This window comes from Erinaceus europaeus, chromosome 4 (assembly GCF_950295315.1).
Source record: "Erinaceus europaeus chromosome 4, mEriEur2.1, whole genome shotgun sequence".
Lineage (NCBI taxonomy): Eukaryota > Metazoa > Chordata > Mammalia > Eulipotyphla > Erinaceidae > Erinaceus > Erinaceus europaeus.
The window spans coordinates 17,109,572-17,124,633 of NC_080165.1; positions in this window are offsets into that span (position 1 = coordinate 17,109,572).

A 15,062-nucleotide genomic window follows, 5' to 3' on the forward strand; every position below is an offset into this window, starting at 1 on the left:
CTCATTGGAACTTGAAGTCCTTATTTATAAGATTTTCTTTTGTTGTTGGTGTCATTATAAACTTTATTTTATTTGATATAACAGAGAGAAATTGAGATGGAATGGGGACAGAGAGGGAGATAGATGGGGACTAGGTTAAGGGCACACAGCACTATATGCAATGACCCACACAAGGAACCTGGTTGGAGCCCCTGCTCCCCACCTGCAGTGAGGATGCTTCGTGAGTCCTGAAGAAGGTCTACAGATGTCTATCTTTCTCTCTCCCTTTCTATCTTACCCTCCCTTCTTAATGTATCTCTGCCATATACAATGAAAAGAAAGAAAGAAAGAAAGAAAGAAAGAAAGAAAGAAAGAAAGAAAGAAAGAAAGGAAATACGGCTGCCAGGAGTGGTGGATTTACAATACTGGCATAGAGTCCCAGCACTTGGAGGCAAAGATAGAGAGGAAGACAGACCGACAGGAAGAGTGAGAGAGAGAGAGAGAGAGAGAGAGAGAGAGAGAGAGAGAGAGAGAGAGAGAGGGATCTGCTTGCCCATTTATGAAGCTTTTTCTCTACAGTTGGCAACTGGGGACTTGAACCCAGGTCCTTGTGCATGGTAGTACATATACTTAACCATGCATATCACCACCCAACCCCCAAACTTGAAGTTCTTTAGGTTACTATTGAGTCCATAGTTTCCACTCACAGAAAGAGAAAAAAAGGCTAAAAAATCTCAAGTCCTTCTAATATCCATCCAGTGTGATTTGACTGTGACTATGTAGTGTGGGCATTTGTCTGTGTATCTGGGCACCTCGTTAAGCTTCATGGGGCCCAGAAGTGCTATAGGGAACTGGGGCTAATGCCCAGACAAGAGTTAGGGTAGCCAATCCCACACACAGGACTCCCCTCCCGGCTCTAGCTTTGCAAAGTCCAGCTTTCTGCTCTGGGTCCCTTCACTCTCCATTCTAGCTGCCAACTCAATCTGTCCACTGTTAAAAATGGAGCAGATGGCACATCAAACAGGAAGCCCCTTCCAGGGCTACACACACTCCAACTCTGGGAGGCAAATCAAGTGTGATTAATTGTTTGCAACAGAAGCCTCGACTTCCATCTCCCTGAAAACCTGGTGATTCAATCCACAGTTGAATCTTCTCAGCAAAAGCAAGAAATGGTTTTCATTCTGGGTCCAGGTGAAGCAAGAGTGCCATCCTTTCTTCTCTCTGGGCCTGTGATACCACTGACTATACCAGGACTTGGTCCAGCTTCTTGTCTGGTGCACACGTCAGTGCCCGCTGCTATGGGCTTGTCCTCTGTAGGTTATTTTCTGGGTGCCATACAAAAGATCTAAAATATTTATTCTCTCTCAGTCTTGGAGACAAGAAATCCCAGTCTCAAGGCATCTATAAGACTATATCCTTCTGGGGATGGCAGGGAAAGTCCTTATTGCCTCTTCAAGCTATGGGGATGACTGAGGATGGGGTCCATATCACCCTACTTCATGTCTCCTCCCTACACTAAAATCTCCTTCCCTTCTCTTTCAATGACACTTGTGGTTAAATGTAGGACCTACTCTCTCTGTTATTTATCTACTGATTAATAATACAGAGGTAAATAGAAAGGGAGAGGAGATAGAGAGACACCTGCAGCACTGCTTTACCACCTGTAGAGCTTCCCCCATGCAGGTGGGGACTGGGAGTTGGAAGCTGGGTCCTTGTGCCTGGTAACTGTGCACACCACTGTGTGTGTCCCTTTGGGGCCCACTCCAATCTCATTTTGAGATTCTTAGCTTCACTCTATCTGTAAAGACCTTTATTTTTGGTGCCCAGGCAGTGGTGACCCTGGTTAAGTACACACACTACACCGCACAATGACCTGGGTTCAAGCCTCTGGTTCTCACCTGCGGAGAGAAAGGTTTCTGAGTGGGGAAGCAATGCTGCAGGTGTCTCTCAGCTCCTTCCCCACTCTATCCCCCTCCTAAATTTCTCCATCTATGTCCAATAATAAATAAATAATACAATGTTTTTAAAATAATAAAACAGCATTTATTTTATTTTCTATTTCTGTTTTTTAAGAGAGGAAATGAGAGGGAGGGAAGGTACAGAGGGAGAGAGACCCCTGCAGCCCCACATCACCACTAGTGAAGCTGCCCCTGCCAGTGGGGACCGGGGGCTTGAACCTGGGTCCTTGTGCTTGGTAATAAATGCACATAACTAGGCCCTGACTTTATTTTCCAAGTCGGGTCATATCCCCAGGTTCTGGCACTATATGACATCAATACTCAACCCACCATACCCTCCCTACTAGTCTCTTGATACTATAAATCTGTCTACATTCACTTTTAGGGAAAACAGTCACTACCAAAATAAAAAGTGAACATGCTTTAGACAAAGATTCTCAATTTACAGGGGACAGGTCAAATAGATAAAATGTGTCCGTGCCAATAACAAGAGTAGAGGCTGCTTGGGGAGACAGCATAGTGGGTTTTCAAAAGACTTCCTTTTTTCTTCTTTTTTTAAATAATTTCTTTTTAAATATTTATTTACTTTTTGTTGCCCTTGTTTTTACTGTTGTTGTAGTTATTATCGTTGCTATTGATGTCCTTGTTGTTAGATAGGACAGAGAGAAATGGAGATAGGAGGGGAGGACAGAGAGAGGGAGAGAAAGACACCTGCAGACCTGCTTCACCGCCTGTGAAGCGACTCCCCTGCAGGTGGGGAACCTGGAGCTCAAACCAGAATACTTATAGCGGTCCTTGTGCTTTGCGCCACGTGCTTTTAACCCGCTGCGTCACAGCCTGACTCTCTTCAAAAGACTTTCATATCAGAGGCTCTGAGGTCCCAGGTTTAGTGTCCAGTACCACCACAAGCCAGAACTGAGCAATACTCTGGTCTCCTCTCTCCACCCCCTGTTCCCCCCACCTTTCCTCTTTCTCCCTCTTTCACTAAAGAAATGAATGAAATATTAGAAAAAAAAAAGCAGAAGTGGGCTTTCGGTGATGAGCTTAATGCACTGCAGACAGATATTGATTCACAATGATGCACACTTCAAGTTTAGATAATGTTAAATTGCAATATGGTTTCAATTAAAAGTATCATCTCAGAGAGGAGGGCATGACTGGCTCTTTAGCATATGCTTAATTCTATTCTCAACACTGAATTCATCTCTCTCTATTAGTCAACTTTGGCAAAGAGGACAAAATGCCACAGACAGATGGGCACAGCAGACATGCATTTATTTATTTATTTACTTATTTATAGAACCAGATTTGCAAACATGCATAACTTCACTGCTCTGGCTCACATTTTTACACTTTTTTATTATCTTTATTTATTGCATAGAGACAGCCAGAAATTGAGAGTAGGGGGGACAGAGAGACAGACAGGCACTTGTTCACTGCTTCACTTCTTCACCACTCTCAAAGCTTTCCACCTGCAGGTAGGGAGTGCGGGCTTTGACCCTGTGTCCTGGTGCACTGTAACATGTGCACTAAACAAGGTGCTCCACCACCAGGCCCCCGACTCACTTTTTTGTTTCAAATAATAATAATAATAATAATCAAGAGAGGAGGGGGCTCGGTCGTAGTGTACCCAGTTAAGTGTACATAGTACTAAGCACAAGGACCTGAGCAAGAATCTGGGTTCAAACCTCCAGTTCCTTACTTGCATGGAGGGACTCTTTACAGGTAGTGAGGTAGGTCTGCAGGTGTCTATCTTCCTCTCTCCTGTTTCTTCCTCCTCTCTCAATTTCTCTCTGTCCTAAACAATAAAGTGGAAAAAATGATCGCCAGGAGCAAGGGATACATAATACCAGCACTGAGCCCCAGTGACAGCCTGGAGGCAAAAATAGAAGAGAGAGAGATAGAATTTGTCTCAGAACAGTGAAACTCTGAGAGTAACAAAAATAAAAGTCTAATTTAACATTTTTTATTTCTTTATCGGGGAATTAATGTTTTACATTCTACAGTAAATACAATAGTTTGTACATGCATAGCATTTCCCAGTTTTCCATATAACAATACAACCCCCACTAGGTCCTCTGAATCCTTCGTGAACCCGTATTTTCCCCACCCACCCCAGAGTCTTTTACTTTGGTGCAATACACCAATTCCAGTTCAGGTTCTACTTGTGTTTTCTCTTCTGATCTTGTTTTTCAACTTCTGCCTGAGAGTGAGATCATCCCATATTCATCCTTCTGTTTCTGACTTATTTCACTTATCATGAATTTTTCAAGGTCCACCCACGGTCGGCTGAAAAGGGTGAAGTCACCATTTTTTATAGCTGAGTAGTATTCCATTTTGTATATACACTACAACTTGCTCAGCCACTCATCTGTTGTTGGACATCTGGGTTGCTTCCAGGTTTTGGCTATTACAAATTGTGCTGCCAAGTGCATATGTGTACAGAGATCTTTTTGGATGGGTGTGTTGGGTTCCTTAGGATATATCCCCAGGGGAGAAATTGCCGGATCATAGGCATTTCTAGCCTTCTGAGAGTTCTCCAGATTCTAATTTAACATTTTTGTATGAGTATGTATATCTGCTTATTATACAAATTAGTGTGTGTATGGCATGTGTGTTACATTACATATTGATTTATGTGTGAATATGTTTGTATATATGTATCTGCGAACATGTTAATATGGGTACATGTATGCATATATTACATATGATTGTGAGTATGTGCTGGTGATTGTGTGTGTGTGTGTGTGTGTGTGTGTACAAACTCACAGGCGATTAACAGGAAACATTGAGCTCTGGCCAACAAAGATCATTGTGTGGAGGACAGTGGAGACCATTTGATCAATAACACTATTCAGAATTGACTGAAATGTCACAACGGACATTTTACTGACTTTTCCAGGCTTCTAATATTGCTTGTTATGTGTCGCAGACCAAGTCGTTATTTGTCACAGACCAAGTCGCCATGTGCGTTCTCCCTGTTTCCCTCACTCTGCGGGGGTGGGGGGAGGGGGGGTTCCCACTCCTTTACTGCCTCACCTAAGCACATCTCCCAGTCTTTTTTATTTTATTTTTTTATTTTATTTTTTAAAATATTTTATTTATCTATTCCCTTTTGTTGCCTTTGTTGTTTTATTGTTGTCGTTGTTGGATAGGACAGAGAGAAATGGGGGGAGGAGGGGAAGACAGGCGGGAGAGAAAGACAGACACCTGCAGACCTGCTTTACCGCCTGTGAAGAGACTCCCCTGCAGGTGGGGAGCTGGGGGCTCGAACCGGGATCTTTACGCTGGTCCTTGCGCTTTGCGCCACATGCGCTTAACCTGCTGCGCTACCGCCCGACTCCCATCTCCCAGTCTTTAAGCTCTTGACCTGGGAAGGTCAGAGATGCTCATGGCCACTATGGCATTTGACATTCTGACATATACATACAAAGCCAAATATCACCTTTTTTTTAAGGCAGAAGGGCTGGGTAATAGTGCACCCAGTGAAACTCACACATTACCATGTGCCAGGCAGAGGGTTCAAGCCCCCCATCACCAATGGGAGGGTTTCAAGAGCAATTAAGCAGTGCTGCAGGTATCCCCTCATTCTTATTTATTTGTTTATTTTGCCACCAGAGTTATCGCTGAGGCATGGTGAAGGCACTGTGAATCCACTGCTCCAGTGGCCATTGTTTCTTTTTTTACTTTCTATTTTTTTTATTAAGATAAGACAGAGAGGAATTGAGAGACAAGGGGGAAATATATATATATATATATATATATATATATATATATATATATATATAGAGAGAGAGAGAGAGAGAGAGAGAGAGAGAGAAAGAAACCTGCAGACCTGCTTTATCACTTGTGAAGCTTCCCCCATATGGGGGGTGTGTGGACAGGTAGCCTGTGCGATTAACTAGATGTGTCACTGACCAGGCCCTCTTTCTTTTGGTCTCCTCCTTCTCTTTTAATCTCTCTCTGTCTCTATCAAAAACAGACCAAAAAAAAAAAAAGGCCCTTAGTAGTGTTGGGATAATTTTGTAGACACTGAGTCCCAGGGTTAAAAACAATAGTTCCCTGGTGATAAAACTGAAAAGAAGAAAAAGGAAGTGTGAAAAATAAAAGGGAAGGGAAGGGAAAGGAAGGGGAGGGGAGGGGAGGGGAGGGGAGGGGAGGGGAGGGGAGGGAAGGGAAGGGAAGGGAAGGGAAGGGAAGGGAAGGGAAGGGAAGGGAAGGGAAGGGAAGGGAAGGGAAGGGGCAAATAGGAACAGACAGGAAGCAAGAGAGGAAAACAAACCACAGAACCAAAGTGTCCATCAACGAGGTGGGGGTGGGGGTGGGCTGGAACCTGGGCTTTGCACTATCCAGTTGTGCTTTTGTGAGGAGTCTTATGTCCAGCTCTTACCCTCGGCCTTGAATGTCACTTCAGTCTCCTGGGTGAAGTTGCGGCCCAGGTGAGTACTCCCTCTCTAGCTCACTTAGTTTCAGCTGAAGACTACCTGCTAATCCGGACTCTGCACTTGGAGCAATGGGACTCTCTCCATTTGACTGATATGAGCATGAGTCTAGGCCACAGGGCTGTCAAGCACAGAGTCACCGAGTACCCATGAGGTACAACTTTGTGCGAGTTCTTTCTGTGCTGTATGGAGCCTCCTGTTGGAAACCAGGGAGCTTGGGAGCTCACCCCAGGAGTTTCTCTGCAAAAATGAAATCCTCTCCTGGCCGCTAGCGGCTGGAGGGAGAGCATGCTGATGTCTGGCCACCCCTGCCAGCCCTTGCCACAGTCCCCAGTCACTGCCACTGACAGGCCGCAGGCAGATGGGTGGTGGGGGTCAGCAGAGGACTGAAGGGCAGTGGAGGGCTGGGCCTGTGGAGGCACTGCTGGGTTGTCCATCTTGTCTAATCTGATCACCCTGGCAGCCAGATTTTTCAGAGATGTCTGGCTGAGTCCCCAATCAGATTGGTGACAATATGCTGCCCTGTTCCCTAAAGCAACTTGGCCAGAGCATGATGGCTGGAGCACAGACAGGCTGGAAAGGAGGTCAGCTTGTGAAATTCCCTCAATGCCAAGCTGAGGAGTCTGTTCTGGATCCCCGGGTACCAGGGGCCCTTCTGCTGCCAGAGGACACAGGCCATGCTTGTCCCTACTTTTCCTGACTACAAGGCCCCTCATGTGGGGATTGTGTGGGCAGGTCTCAGAGCAGCCTGCAGGATGGAGAAGGAAGGTCTGCTGGCTCCAAGAATAGGAGAATGCACCTGCCATCAAAGTCTGTGTTCACACATTCACACATTCACACAGCCCCTTTGTAGCCTGAGAGGGACCTTGGCTCTCCCAGAAGGAGAGCTGAGTATGGCCCTGTGTGCTTGCTCTGTGGGCAAGCAGCCCATCCCTCAGGGATCCCTTCTCCCTCCAAGATGAATGAGAAGTGGGCTGCCCCAGAATATAGTACCAGCTTCCCCTCTGCCTGTCTGGAGGATTTTGATCCTGATCAAAAGCCTTGACAAGGATAGACAGTGGCATTGTGTTTCCACTCTGCTTCCAAATTTTCACAAAAGTATGTGGCTTTTGCTCGAGTCCTAGGAGAGGTCAGGGACAGTAAAGACAGAGGTCCCCAGCTTGAGGCCTCATGATGTCCCCAAGGTGGGGACTGGTAATTAGGATAGATTCATATAGTGCAGACACCTAGCCCCAGTGGCTGGAAGAAAAAAAAAAGAAAGAAAGAAAAAGACTAACTCTTGGGGCTGAATCTACAGCCTTGTAGAATCTACCTAGACCCTTGTATTGAAAAAATAAAAATAAAAATTCTGAGGGCCTTTGTTCAGAGACAAGTTTATTGTGGAGAGCCCGTTTTCAGCTACCACATGCACTGATCTCAGGAGCCAACTATCAGGACAGGAGCCAAAAGTCAGAAGCAGGGAAAAAGGTTCACCTTCTGTTAGACACTCCTTTAAGGGACCTCTCACACCCACAATCCCCGTGAATTTATATACTAAGCTTCACTTCTGTTCTGTGCCCAGGACACCAGCTAACTGCATTCACTCAGCCCAGCTTCCCTTTCCAGGTACTGCCAATACCCTTGGTTCCCACACAGACACCGGGCCTGTGTTAACGTGACTGACTGACATAATTCAGGAATTGTTCTGAAAGACTATGGCACCAATGTGCAGCAGGCAGGGAACACCTGTGTTGGGGATTATATGCCAGAAGTCCAGAAAAGGCACCAGCTTACACAAGAAAACATTCCCTCGGAGTCCTGGGCCTCTGTGGATGGAAATGGGGTCGCCTGGATATGACTGGGGGCATACAGAAATTTCTGTGACTGCTGAGTCCTACCCAGCAAAACAATCCTGATTTCAGGATAATGAAGGCCTTCACCACCAGCCCTCTCCAGTTTATATAATCTATTTTCCCCCCTGGCTGACCTGGTCTCTCTGCACACACACCTTGGAAGTGACACAGCAGAAGATACACCTCTTTTTATTTTTATTTATAAGATGGAAATATTGACAAGATAATAGGATAAGAGAGGTAGAATTCCACACAATGACCACCCCCAGAACTCCATATCCAATCCCCTCCCTTGATAGTTTTCCTATTCTTTATCCCTCTGGGTGTATGGACCCAAGTTCATTGTGGGATGCAGAAGGTGGAAGGTCTGGCTTCTGTAATTGCTTCCCTGCTGAACATGGGCATTGACAGATCAATCTATACTCCCAGCCTTTCTTTCCCTAGTAAGGTGGGGCTCTGGGAAAACTGGGCTCTAGGACACATTCGTGGGGTCTTCTGCACAGGGAAGTCAGGTTGGCATCATGGTAGCATCTGGAACCTGGTGGCTGAAAAAGAGTTAAGATAAAAAGCAGAAGACACACTTCTTATCACTACTCAGAGGGTAAAGCCTGGAGGGCTTCCTACAGGAGGAGACCCGTGTAGGATAAGAAGGTCCAGAGCACAGTATCTCCCTCTGGCTTTCCCAGTCAGTCAGGGCTGGCAGCAGTGTGGGTGGACTGTGAGGATTGAATCTCCCACCCAGCAGAGAAGGAGAACAAGTCAAGCCTTTTCTGGCCTGAGAGCCAGAGTTAAGAGCTTGTCATTTTAATATACTGTAGAAACAAATTATAGTTATTAGCTAAAGGTAAGGAGAAATTTCTTGTCCTGTAATAAGTATATTAACTCAGAGCTGGGTGCAGTCCCTTGTCCCCTAGCCTTCAAGCTGTTTCTACGGAGGTGAGCTCATTTATTCTCTTAACAATCCAGGGGACAGGAAAGGGCAGGTCTTTCATTTGGAACAGTTGGGGGTCCATGGCCTCCAAAAGGCCAAACAGGATTCCCAGTGCCACAGAGGCCAGGAGCAGAAAGCCCAGGGCCTTCTTTCTTTCTTTCTTTCTTTCCTTCCTTCCTTCTTTCTTTCTTTCTTTCTTTCTTTCTTTCTTTCTTTCTTTCTTTCTTTTTGCCTCTAGGATTATTGCCTGGCACCACAAATCCACTGCTCCTAGAGGCCATATTTTTTCCCCTTTTGTTACCCTGGTTGTTTTTACCATTGTTATGGTTATTATTATTATCGCTGTTATTGATGCTGTTGTTGTTGGATAGGATAGAGAGAAATGGAGAGGGGGGAGAAGACAGAGAGGGGGAGATAAAGATAGACACCTGCAGACCTGCTTCACCACCTGTGAAGTGACTCCCCTGCAGGTGGGGAGCCGGAGGCTCAAACTGGAATCCTTCTGCTGGTCCTTGCACTTTGCACCACATGCACTTAACCCACTGCGCTACTGCCTGACCCCCCCAGGGCCTTCTTATCACTCCTGTATGTGACCTTGTGATCTGGATTCCCTGATAATATGAGTGTGGCTTCTTGGGTGTTGCAGATCCAGCCAGGATAAGAAGACCGCAGGGGCCACCAGTCAACCACATTGTGAGATCAGACTTAGCTCCTGCAAGAGGTTTGCTGTCTGCTGCCTTTCCTTCACTCTGTCCCTACTGAGCACCACTAGCTTAGCTGCCCCATGCACTGTCCTGGGTTATTGCCACCCATTACTACTGGTGTCTGCTGAGAAGAAACCCAGCCCTGAGCTTTGCCACCTGTCCACAGTCTTTGGCAGAGCACAGCCCCTGCCCAGTTCACCCCAGCACAATGCAGGTGTGTTTCATTGGAGAATCAGACAGAGGGGGCCAGGAGGTGATGCATATGGTTAAGCACACATAGTACTAAGTGCAAGGACCTGCACAGGGATCAGGATTCAAGGCCCCTGCTCTCCACCTGCAGGGGGAACTCTTCACAAGTGGAAAAGCAGGTCTGCAGGTGTTTCTCTTTATCTCTCCTTCTCTATTTCTTCCCCCCCCCCCAATTTCTCTCTGTCCTGTCAAATAAAATGGAGAAAATTGTCCTGCACCGCGGAGAAGAGAGAGAGGAGGTCCGGAGCGAAGAGGGAGCACAAATCTTTATTTGCGCTGGCACCTCAGAGTTGGGTGCGAGAGAAGCAGGTTGGGCCACGTGGAGGTAGTGAAAATGGCCGCCTCATGCAGTAACCTTTCCTGTGTCTAAACACCAAAGTGAAGCGCCGGCAAGAGAGATGAAGTGCCAGCAAGAGAGAGGAAGCACCGGCGAGAGAGAGAGGTGCGGAAGAAGAAGGGCTTTTATATGAGCAGCTTTCGCAAGAATGGGAAGGGGGAGGAGTAACCATAGCACTCCAGGATAGGATAATAACTCTCATGAGAATGGGAGGGGGAGGAGTAACCAAAGCACTCCAAATATCACACGGTGAAATAGACAATGCCCTGAGGGCACAACATGGCGGAACAGGCACTCGGAGAATGTCCCAACTCTTGCAGGAACTAGCAGTAGCCTGAGGGGACAACATGGCAGATGTGACTGCGTCTACACAATTTCCCAGCAGAAAATGACTGCCACTGAGTTCCAGCAATAACCTTGGATATGAGGGAGAGAGAGAGAGAGAAAGAGAGAGAGAGAGAGAGAGAGAGAGAGAAGATAGAAAGGACCATAAGATCCTTCACCCATGTTAAGTAATATTCTAACATGGAATCCCTGGAAGCCAGCTGAGCTGCCCAACCTCCACCCCACACACAAACACTCCTCTGTGTCTCTGCTGAAGTGCCTATGAGGAAGCTTAATGTGTTGTGTCTGCAGGGTGAGGGCGTATGACCAGGTGAGGTACAAAGATCAGTGATGTGTCCCCAGAGGAGAGGCTGCATCCATGTTCCAGTCCCCTTTCCCAGCTCTGCTTTCCGCCCTTCTTTTCTGTCCTGGGCTGATTTCCGGAAGGACTCTCTCCCCCCTCTTCTCCAACTGACTCAGCTGAAGGGGCTGTTGGAGAATGGGAGAATGCAGTGGAATGTGTACCCATAACCCATGCCCTGTGTACCACCAAGCCCTCCATGGGGCCTCTTAAAACTGAAGACTCTGTTTCAGGTGAAGGGACCACTTTGTGTCCAGCGGCCTCTGGTGTCTTTGCCCTCCACCCCCCTGTGACAGGAATTGCTCAGCAACTCCAATGATCTCTGGATGACCCGCAGGGCTGTAGTAAACACTCTGCTATAGCATTGAGATCCAGAGTGTTAGTGGGTCTGAACAAGCATCATGGTCAAAGATGGGGGGATTGCTGGGTGCAGATAAGGTATCTCCCTGATTGCTATGGTTTATCCTAATCTGGGCATGAAAATCCATATCAGATAGATTTGTTAGAGAAAAAGACCACACTTAATAACAGACACATAGATAACAGACCTGGATGTGAAGTCTAAGATAAATGGGACACATTGGCTGTTTCTATCCTGTGCTTCAAGACAGCAAGGAGGGCTCACATGACAGGGAGGGAGTGGGTCCATGTGACAGAAACCTGCCCCAAGCTGCTTGCCCTGCCTTAGGATAGTTTCCTCTGATGAAAAGGTGATATCCAAAGGTATCCTTTAAACTAGGTGCTCTGTACTCTCCTTCCTTCTTCTTCTGCCTTGCATCCTTTCTTCTTTCCTTTTCCTTTTCTTCCTTTCTTCCTTTTTTTTTTTTTTGTCTTTTGCCAACAGGGTTATCCCTGGAGTCAGTGCTTGCATGATTCTCTTGTTCCTAGCAGAGTCTTTCTTGCTTTCCAAGTAACTTTTTAAGATAGAGTATGAGAGAGAGAGGAGAGAGAAGTAGAAAGACAGAGACACACCACAACTTGACACTGCTCCACTGCTCATGAAACTTCCTTTGCAACTGCTACCATGTGGTGAACAGAGGCTTGAACCCAGGACCCTGTGCATGGCAAAGTGAGTACTCCTTGGGGGTGAGCTGCCTCTGGACCCCAGCTTGCGTTCTCTGGGAAATTAGAACAGACCTCATAAGACTCCTACAAGGCCCATTGTGTGACTCCACCTGCCCAGGTGATAGATAATTGAGCATCCTGCTCTGAAATCTGGGATAAAGCCCACCTGGCTCTTGAGGGAGGCCAAGCTCAGAGGGTCATCTTGCCATCCCAGAGCAGGGCCACTGTCTCGACAGGGCAGTGCCAGTCAAAGCCAGAACCTCCCTGTCCCAACACACGAAGATAATTCTTCAAACAGGTGGGTCGACAAGGGGCCATTAACGGAGGAAGTGAACAAGGCTTCACAGCAACTCAACATCACAGAAGAGACTCTCCCTTCCCTCCCCAGGGGCCTCTTTTCTGCCTGGACAGACAGAGAAAAACGAGGCAGCCCGGAAAGCTCGTCTTTTCCTTATCAAGGTCACGAAAGCCTTTTCTCCATTCCAAGGTTCCCAGATGATGAAAAATGTATTTAATTCTGCCACGGCTATGCATTCATTTCCACCTCACCTCCGATGGTCAGTAGAAATTAATGTGCACCTGTGTGTCTGACAGTGTCTCCGTGAAAGCCCTGCTCACCACGCCTTTGAACTCCAAAAAGAAGATGAGCCATTGTCAGGGGGAGAGTCAGCCTCTCATGCCTCAGTTCAGCACGGTAATCAAACTCTATTGATCTGGTTATTGCACACCTTAATTAGCATGGATTCCCTGCCGTGCAGCACAGAGATGGTGGTGGGCCTGTGCTCCTGCGTTTTAATCTCCAGCAATGACCTGGCGCTTATGAGCATGTCCATTCTACGTATTTATACTGATTGCTTTTTCATTTACTCCTGTTTCCATTATGAAATGCACAAGGAATGTGTCCTAGAACTAGCTTAATTGAGTTCAATTTTGAGTCGCTGGATGTCCAGGGATGTAAAAATAATAATAATAAAGCGTCTTCCATCTTAGCTAAGCTATTTGGCGCTAAACCAAATGGATTGCCATCGTCTGAAGAGAATGCATCAAATGTGGCACATGCAGACAAAAAGAAAAAAGAAATGCAAAAGAAGCCTCCTTTCTCATATTGACTCTGAGCTGAAATGGATGGTGGAAAGAAGCAGAGGAAGTAGACACCTGCCTCTGCTCCATATAGCACAGGAAACAGCACGCCTGAAAATCAGGTAGCTTCACAAGTGAAAGTGGGAGTGATATAACAAACGCCTGTCTTAAATCAGCATTTTGCTCGATTACCTCTGCTGCATGGTATGGCACAAAGGCCAGTGTGGGCATCTACACAGGGTGGTTTCTAAGGTAGGTGGCTGGCTAAGACATGGCTTCCATGTCTTTCTGTTTCCTTTGACCCTTATTTCTTCCTTCCACAAAAATGTGCCTTTTGCACACACAGGAACTTTTAATTAAATAGATGCCATTGTTCACAAACAGGGACTTCCAAGAATACAACTGGGAACATATTATCTCCTTATTCTCTTTTGTGTTTCTTCAGTGAGTGCTGCTCCTCTCAGACCCAATGGGATGATGATACCTGTGCTGTGAGTAAAGACCCACAGAGCTCAGCCTGTGACACACACCAGGATCCTTGAATAAAGGGAGCACTCCTGTCCAGGCACCACCAGAAATATTACAACAGTTTCCCTAGAGATGAGACTCAGAGTCCAGGGATTTCCAAAGGGTTTGGGGCAACAGTGTGAGCTCTGGTGCAGCCTGAGGTGAGTGTATCGAGCTCTAGGAACAGCCAAGACGAGCATCCCCAGGAGCCCAGGACAAGGTGCCTGAGTGCATATAGGGGAGAAGGAATGTGAGTTTAATGGCATGAGATATGGGAGAATGCTGGTGCTATTCCCTAGGAGGAGAACTTGGGACAGGAAGATATCTATGGGTGAACCTGTGCTCAGCTTCTAGAGCACCACCCTTGGGTATTTACCACAGAATATCTTTTAGAAATGTTTATTCTTACAGTTCTCTGTGTGTGCCTCTTGGTCTGACCTCTCTGCTGGGTTTGTTCACACGTCTGTGTATAAGTAAATACTCAAATAATGATGTGTTATTTCTTCTTTAAAAAGGACTTATTCATTCGTTTTTTTGTGTGAGGGAGAAAGGGAGGGAGATAACCAGCGTATCACCCTGGTACTGCAATGCAAGAGATCTAACTCATACTTGAGACTCTTATGTTCTATCCACTGCACACAATGTGGAATTTCTTCTTTTAAAAAAAATATATATAATTTTTGTTTATTTATTATTGGATACAGAGGAAGGTCGAGTAGGGAGTGAGAGACAGAAAAGGAGAGAGACAGAAAGACACCTGCAGCCCTGCTGCACCACTCTTGAAGTTGTCTCCTGTAGGTGGGAACCAGGGGCTTGAACCCAGGTCCTTGCACGCTTTAATGTGTGCACTTAATCACATGGGCCACAGCTTGGCCCTTGTGGAACTTCCTAAATGGATACAAGGAGGGGAAGGGACCCCAGGGGTGAGCAGAGATTCTTGCATATTTCATGTGAGCACAGAGACAGGTTTGAGCTCAGAGAGGTGTGATTAGTAGTGAAAGATGACTCTAGGCTTCCTTAGTGCAGAAGCAAACAGAAAGGGACATCCCAAGAATCAAAGAATCTACTGGCTGTTGGTAAGATGGCTCCCACTGGCCCAGAAAGAGAACACTAAGCTTAAGCTTCAGCAGACTAGGATTCTAGAATAATACTGGTCATACAGCTTAATTTCATGCCTTTTCATTTCTCACTGAAGAGGAGAGGTTCTCAAAGTGTGTGCTACGAAACCCTGGAGGCCCCAGAGAAAATGTCAGGCAATTCATAAGGTCAAACCTATTTTCATAACCTTACTGA